The sequence below is a fragment of the Diplotaxodon limnothrissa genome, linkage group LG14, assembly GCF_057381915.1.
Source record: "Diplotaxodon limnothrissa isolate DT_005_m linkage group LG14, D_limnothrissa_male_GT1.1, whole genome shotgun sequence".
NCBI lineage: Eukaryota > Metazoa > Chordata > Actinopteri > Cichliformes > Cichlidae > Diplotaxodon > Diplotaxodon limnothrissa.
Genome location: NC_140609.1, coordinates 37,804,660 through 37,812,868, shown reverse-complemented (window position 1 = coordinate 37,812,868; position 8,209 = coordinate 37,804,660). Strand labels below are relative to the sequence as shown.

Here is an 8,209-nt window from a genome sequence, read left to right as displayed (position 1 = left end):
GTCCATGTCTGATGTTAATGTGTCTGGTTTTGCTTCCCCTTGTCTCGTTAGGCCTGATTTGCCCCAGCTGTGTTTCCCTCCTGTTACCCATTCCCTGATTGCTCCCTCTGTGTATTTAAGCCGCGTGTTTCTTTGTGTCTGTGTCGTGATCTACTCTCATTTATGCTGTGTGGTCCGTTTGCCTGGTCATGTAAGTTTATTTGGATTTTGGATTTCTGTTACATTTTGCCACTTTTTTGCCATCCAGCAATAACAGCTGAGTTTTGAGCCACTTTCCGCCTCCGAGTGTCTGCACTTTGGGTCCTTCTACTTCCACTCCTACCTGCACACAGCCTTAACCTGACAGAAGATCACGACCAGAACATGGACCCCGCAGACTTTTCAGCTTTTGGATTCAACGCTGAGATGGAGCGGATGATTAAGCTCCTTGACCGCATTGCTCAGGCCAATGATTTGAGGACCATGGCCGTTGGGCTAAGCGCTGTAGATGCCATCATTCGGAGCAACCCTCGGCTTACTCAGCTTTCTATGGACACTGTGCTGGGCAGCTCCATAGCTGCCTGGAGGGAGCAAGTCAGGGCTGGCGAGCTTGCTCTCTCTACCTCCACCTCCACTTCTTTACCGCCACCCCAGGACAACGCACACTCACCACCTGCCTCGTCGCTACCTCAGACTGCCTCTCCTTCCTCACACCAGCCGGGACCTTGTTCGCCTGTCCATTCGCCTGCCTTTTTCCTGGCGGCCATGTGGTCAGAGGATGAGGTCTCCATTTCTCCACCGGTTCCTGTTCCCTCGTCTAGAAGGAAGCGACGCCACCGTCACTCCTCTCCTCGGTCATCCGTTCAGCAACCTGCCTCCGCTGGAGGGTCCGAGGGACCGCTTCAGCCGTCTGTTCCCGCTGGAGGGTCCAAGGGGCCCGTTCAGCCTCCTGTCTCCGCTGGGGGGTCCGAGGGGCCCGTTCAGCCTCCTGTCTCCGCTGGGGGGTCCGAGGGGCCCGTTCAGCCTCCTGTCTCCGCTGGAGGGTCCGAGGGGCCCGTTCAGCCTCTTGCCTCTTCAGCTGGGGGTCCGGGAGGACCCAGCCAGCACATCCCAGTGTCTGTTGACGGTTCTGGCGAGGCCATTCAGCCACCACCGGCTCCACTGCCTGCAACCTCAACATCCACACCGCCCGCAGCATCTGCTTCCGCCTCGCCTGGTCCAGCCTCTGCAGCTCCGCCTGGTCCAGCCTCCGAGTCTTCAGCTTCAGCTCCGCCTGGTCCAGCCTCCGAGTCTTCAGCTCCGCCTGGTCCAGCCTCTGCAGCTCCGCCTGGTCCAGCCTCAGCCTCTGCAGCTCCGCCTGGTCCAGCCTCCGAGTCTTCAGCCCCGCCTGGTCCAGCCTCTGCAGCTCCGCCTAGTCCAGCCTCAGCCTCTGCGTTTCCTGGTCCAGCCTCGCTCGGTCTCGCTTCGTCTGCGCCTGAGGTCCCCATGCTGTCTGGTCCTGCACGTCCCGTCCGGCCTGCTCGGACTGCACGTTCCTTCCGTCCCGTCCGGCCTGCTTGTCCTGTACGTCCGGTCCGGCCGATGACTGGACGTCGTTGCCATCATGGCCGGCTCCCTGAACTACGCCGCCGTCATGGACAGCCCCCTGAACTACGTCGCCGCCGGTGCCTCTCGCCCGGCCGGCCTCCTGATCTGCTCGGTCGCCGCTGGTGCCTCCCGCCCGCCCGGCCTCCTGATCTGCTCGGTTGCCGCCGGTGCCTCCCGCCCGGCCGGCCTCCTGATCTGCTCCGCCGGTGCCTCCCACCTGCCCGGCCTCCTGAACTGTTTTCTGGGCTCTTGGACCGTCAGCCTCCGGGCCGCCCCCCTGACCATCCCGGATTTGGACTGTTGTGCCATCAGCCTCCGGGCCGCCCCCCTGAACTTTTTCGAGACTGTTGCCTGGGCCTCTGCGCCTTTCATGGGCTCTTTTGTTTGTTTGCTTTTGGACTGATCCTGGGCCTTAGTGCTGTTGTTTTGGACTTTGTTCCCTGTGTTTTGGTTTATGGCTCGATGTGTATCATTTGTTTCGTGCCCTCCGTCCTGCTTCCCCCACCGCCCGCCCTGGTTGGGTTGTTTTTTGTTTTTGGTGTTCTGATTTGGGCTGTCTGGAAGCCAGCCCTTAAGGGGGGGGGGGTACTGTTAGGGTCCCTGGGTCGTTGACCCAGTGTTTTGTGTTTTTGGTTCTTTGATTTTGTTATTTCATTATATTCTAGCTTTGCTTTATGGGTTTTAGGATCATTCTTAGTTTAGGTTCTCTGGGTGGGGTTTGTTTAGAGTTTTAGTGTTCTGGTTTTCTGTCTGTGTTCCATAGTTGCTGTCTCTCCTGTCTGCTGTATCCCCACATCCAGTCAGTGTCTATGTCTGCCCTGGTCCCACGTCTTTGTTCCCTTTGTTATAGTGCCTGCCTGTGAGTCTGTATTATGTTTCCTGTTTTACTTTGAAAGTCCATGTCTGATGTTAATGTGTCTGGTTTGGCTTCCCCTTGTCTCGTTAGGCCTGATTTGCCCCAGCTGTGTTTCCCTCCTGTTACCCATTCCCTGATTGCTCCCTCTGTGTATTTAAGCCCCGTGTTTCTTTGTGTCTGTGTCGTGATCTACTCTCATTTATGCTGTGTGGTCCGTTTGCCTGGTCATGTAAGTTTATTTGGATTTTGGATTTCTGTTACATTTTGCCACTTTTTGCCATCAAGCAATAACAGCTGAGTTTTGAGCCACTTTCCGCCTCCGAGTGTCTGCACTTTGGGACCTTCTACTTCCACTCCTACCTGCACACAGCCTTAACCTGACAATCTCACAATTTTTGACTTTTCTGAGCCTGTCAAGTCCTTCTTTTGACCCATTTTGCCAAAGGAAAGGACTTTGCCTAACAATTATGCACACCTGATATAGGGTGTTGATGTCATTAGACCACACCCCTTCTCATTACAGAGATGCACATCACCTAATATGCTTAACTCATTCACTGCCAGCCATTTTCAAATCAGGTAACTCCCCACTGCCAGGGTTTTTGAGCATTTTTACTCATTTTTGAAGAGCCACAGAAAACTGTGTGTTATGATCATATAAACGCTGAACCTACCAAAATGAAGAACAGACTCTCTTCTTTCATCCAAAAAAAAAGCTTGTTTCTACCATTTTCCATTCTTTAGTAATCAGCTGTAGAAGAGAGGTGGGTTCCACCAAAAATGCCTGTTTTGACCAAAAAAAGGGAGAAAACGAGCTTTTTGTGAAAAATACATTTCAAGCAGAAAAGTGCCTTTGACACTAATATTTCTTGCTTTGTGACACCTCTAACATATAAAATAGTTCTTCACTTCTATAAAACAGAAATAACACTGAGAAAGGTTATGTTTTATCAAAACAATTTATTTACAAATATATGAAAAAATAAAATTCACTGACAAGCTGCCCGAGGTTGTATTCTGGCCCCTCCCATTGAAAAACGTAATTGACGTCTATAGACGTCAATGGCAGTCAACGTAAGTTTTTCAATTGACGTCTATAGACGTCAATGGCAGTGAATGAGTTAATTGGTAGTAGGCTTTCGAGCCTATACAGCTTGGAGTAAGACAACATGCATGAAGAGGATGATGTGGACAAAATACTCATTTGCCTAATAATTCTGCACTCCCTGTAGTTTAAAAAGGACTTTTACATTTTTATAAATATTCATGGCTGTGTGGTAAAGCTGACATTATCTCACTTGTAATGGTTCAGATTGGACACTGTGACTGGCCGGTTCTGTGCTCCAGACCACATGTTTGATACCCCTGGACCCATGCAACGAAGTATAAAAAAAAACTGTGTCCACACTTTGACCTGTGAAGAGTGAAAGCAGATATACGGCGTGATATCGAGCCAAATGCTTCAAAGTGTTCCTTGATGATGTGATAAAGAAGTGGCGTTCCTCCTCCAACCACAAACAGGAAGCTCATGAAGCGAGCAGTGTCAGTGCTTGTACGACACTCACCAGGAGACCTCTGAGCAGGATGGCTGCAGTCGCACAGCTCTGCTTCTCCCTGCTGTTCACTCTCATCAGCAACATTCATGCAGATGAATTTATCGCCATAAGAAAAGAAGGAGGCTCTTTACAGTTCAAGCTCCCAGATCGAAACAGCTCCTGCATCACCTCCAGACGTGTTGGTGAAGATACTCTGGTCCTGTGGAACATCTCTGACCCCTGGAACAGAAACTTCACAGTACATGAAGACCTGACAGGACGACGCTCATTTCCTGAGACATTTCATGGTTCTCCTTCATTTACTCTCAACAACCTGACCCACTCAGACTCTGGACTGTACCAAGATGTGTGCTGGACTCAGGGCAGCGTGACATATGAGAGAAACATCAGCCTGACTGTGTGTAAGACAGTAAAGGGGGAAGAATCTATCATAGCTTCTGATGCTACTGTAGACGTACAATGTAAAGGAGCAGGTGAGAATCTGACGGTGCGTTGGATCAGACATTACGGGGAGTGGCAACAACAAGCCGGGCTGAGTAGTTTCGAAGACAGAATTTTGAAGGTGAATAAAGTCCAAGAAAGTTTCCTGCAGGTGACAAACACATCACTTCTTCATGTCAACACACAACCAACGTCTTACATCTGCCTGTTAATGAACCAACAGCAGTGTGTGAGCACTTACTCTGTACGTTTGACCAAACATACAAAGCTACGTTATGCTTCAGAGGGAGACACAGCTGTGCTGGAGTGTCCCTTCATGGACCCCATTCATGACCAGCCCCCAGTTTGGTGGATGGATGCAGTTCCCGACATTATTGATCAAGAACTTGGTCAAAACTTCTCGCTGGTACTTCCATCACTAACGTTAAATGATTCAGGTATCTACAGCTGTGTAGGTGAAAAAGTAATACATTCGTACTGGCTTTTGGTGTGCCCTAAATTTGGTCCACCTGCAGTAAAGGTTTTCTCAGAGGGAGATGAAGTCACTATGAGATGCTCTGATGATTGGGAAAATAGTACTTCGGGCTTTATGTTCATTAAGTTGATCCAAACAGAAGGCAAAATTGTGTACGATATTGAGTTCTGCAGTGACAATAGAATCACTTGTTCCGATGACAGCTTGATAATCTCTAATGTCTCACTGGAAGATGCAGGAGAGTATATGTGTACAGGTTTTAAGTCAGAGTATGAGTGTGTGTCAGCAGAATCATTTGTTCTGATCCACAGAGAGCCCTTTGGGGTTTACTCGACCTTCTACAGAGTCAGGTGGATACTGCTCAGCGGTCTGCAGGTGATGCTTTGTGTTGTTGTGGTCTGTGTGATACAGAAAACCAGGAGAGGAGAGCAGCTTTCAGCACAAACACACACTTAATATGCTTATAATAATAATAATAATAATAATAATAATAATAATAATAATAATAATAATAATAATAATACATAGAAGTGATTAAATCCAAACAAAAACAAAGAAAAATATTATTGTAGATATGAATCTGTGACCTGACTGGACGGTTCAGTCTCTTATGTGATTATATATTTTAAACATTTTGCCTTTTTCTATCTTTTGACTTAATTCTTCTATATTTCTGCTCATATTTTATTTCAGTTATAGTGATTTTGTGCTTTTTGTTTTATGTGATTTGATGTTTATCCATATCTCATTCATGTATCTCTCAGAGTATCATTTTGAATATTCTTCTGTTTCTATCAGTGATCAGTTCGATCTATAAGAAATGTTAGAAACCAGTTGTAAATGTATTCGTTCTTCACGCTGATGTGAATCATTATCATCTCTCTTGGAAAATGTATTTTGTTATTGTGTTTAAGAGCAGATTCATTACAGCACCATGTTTATCTGCACTATATTGTTTTCATTGTTGTGAATAAACATGATTGTCTGATACAGCAAACACTTCATAATATGGACTTTACTGCTTTGATTGTGTTTTTATATTCTCCATTTTTATTAGGAATCATTTCTGAAATAAAAATATCTAAATATAATTTAACAGGCTGAATGTTGATGTTCTTCTGTCAATGACTTCGTGATGATTTTTAATTTTAATAAACACACAATCCTCATATTTCAGTGCAGGATGTAGAGCAGAGTATATCAGTCAACTGGATCAGAGCTCATCAGCATTTTGAACTTAATATGCAGCCAACACACTTTAACACGTGTCTGATGTTGAGTGAAACACATCAGGGAAAAATGGAAGACGAGAGAAGCTGCACATGGTTATCATCATTTATTTATTTATTTATTTATTTGCCTGTCCCATTTGGATCTTTAGCCATCAGAATTGTTGTTTGAAGGCCGAGAAAGATGCCATGTTGGTCCATTTGATTGACCTTTATTATAATTGTTTATTTATTTTATTTTATTATCAGTTGTTACAGACGGGACAGACATGACTGGGGGAAAGGACAGGGAGAAGGAAAGAATGAAAGAAAGAGGGAGAGAAAGAAAAACAGAGGGGAGAAGAGATGATGAGAAAGGGGGGAAGGAACAAAAAGAAAAACAAACAAAACACCTGGATCACCTGTATGGAGAAAAAAAACAGAAGAGAAATCAAACAAAGAGCAACATAATAAATACATGTTATCATCATTTATTATTATTTTTATTTTTTGATTTTTGGTGGTAGAGTTTAAATTTTTTTTTAAAATATTTTATTTTAATTAAAATATTTTAATGAAAAACTTTGAATTTTTAAGCATTATTTTTTTAAATCTTTTTTAATCATTAACTCTGTTTCCCTGGGTCTTTTCCCATGTGTTTTGAATAACTCTTCTTGTTTTGGCAGCGGTACTGGTTTTATTTTGTTGTATTTATCCTCGACACCTTAAAGGCCGGTCCTTGAGAATATTGTAGGTCCGTGGCACAAAAAAGGTTGGGGACGCTGGTTTACAGGACTGACGGGACTCCAGGAAACACAAACAACGTCAGTGTTTAAGTGGAGACTCATCAACAGACCCGGGCTATCTTTCCATCATCTGGATTCACGTACCCTAACGTTTGTAATCAGGATAAACTGTCACACAGAGTTTGTTATCAGTTCTCTAACACAGGGTCTTCCCTGCACGCTTACATGAAAGGGGCGGAGTTTGGCAGGATTGAGAAAAAGATGCCAGCCAGCAGATTCGGATACAACACAACCCACAATGCACTGTTAGCACAATTTGAGTCTACAGCAGCGATAATGTGCAGAATCTGCAGTGGCAGTACGCTGGACCTGACTTCCCTAAAGGAACCCCACATGACTCCACTCACTCACCTCTGGCAAGCAGAGTGTGTGATTCAGTTGAAACAGCCGTCATGTCAGCTCTGCTGGGCACACTGGGCTGTCAGGTGTCCCTGTCCCTTTTTGCCTGGGCTCCAACAGACTTGAGAATCACCCCTGCAGGTTACATAGGAAATATATTAAACCTTTTCTGCTTCAGCAGAGGATCTTTGTCTCACTGTTTATCACTACTACTGTAACTCGTGTTTTCTGAGAGGTTGCCATCAGTCTGTGAGCTGTACATCTGGACTGCACAGCAGTGGAAAGATCTCGTCCACTATCACTGAAGTAGTTCTGTGTTATCTTAACTGAAACACCTCTTCTGTTTCAAAATACATTTCTAATAAAATCATTTTTAACATTCATGAATGCAGATTATGACTGTAAAAGGAGAAACAACATTAGTGTTCCCATGTTCTTGTTATGGTGCGACTGGATGGCCTTTGAACCCTGGGGCACATACTACGAAGTGATTTCAGCATGCCCAGGTTTTCTTTCCATCATCTGGATTCACTTACACTAACAGTCGTGATCAGGATAACCGCTGGTTAGCAAAGTTAATCCAGGGTTTCTCATGCACCTTCACAAGGAAAGGGAGGTGTTGGCAGCATCTGACCAATCACAAAAAGGGAAATTCACAGATAATATGACTTGTCTTGATGCCTAAAATGTTTTTATGCTTGATTCAATTTAGCTGTTAAGTGTCTTTTACTCTGCTGGTGCCGGTTAGGTTCCAGATTAGACATCAGCAGGTATGAAATCATGACGTACTGACCAATCACTTCTCCAGAAAATAGTGTCACTATTCCTGGAAGATCCTTTTGACTTCTGTTGGGGGAAGAGAGGGTCTAAAGTTTCATTTTTGTCTAATGTCTTTGTGTTTCACTAATGAGCATCAGTAAGAAAAAAACGTGTTCTTAGATGCAACTTTTCTCCTTTGATGT

At 45.2% G+C, this 8,209-nt stretch overlaps 1 pseudogene; it reads left to right on the top strand.

The window, feature by feature from the left end:
• The first annotated feature begins 363 nt into the window (after positions 1–363).
• LOC146619384 (uncharacterized) lies at positions 364–2,113 on the top strand (annotated as a pseudogene).
• Positions 2,114–8,209: the final 6,096 nt, after the last annotated feature.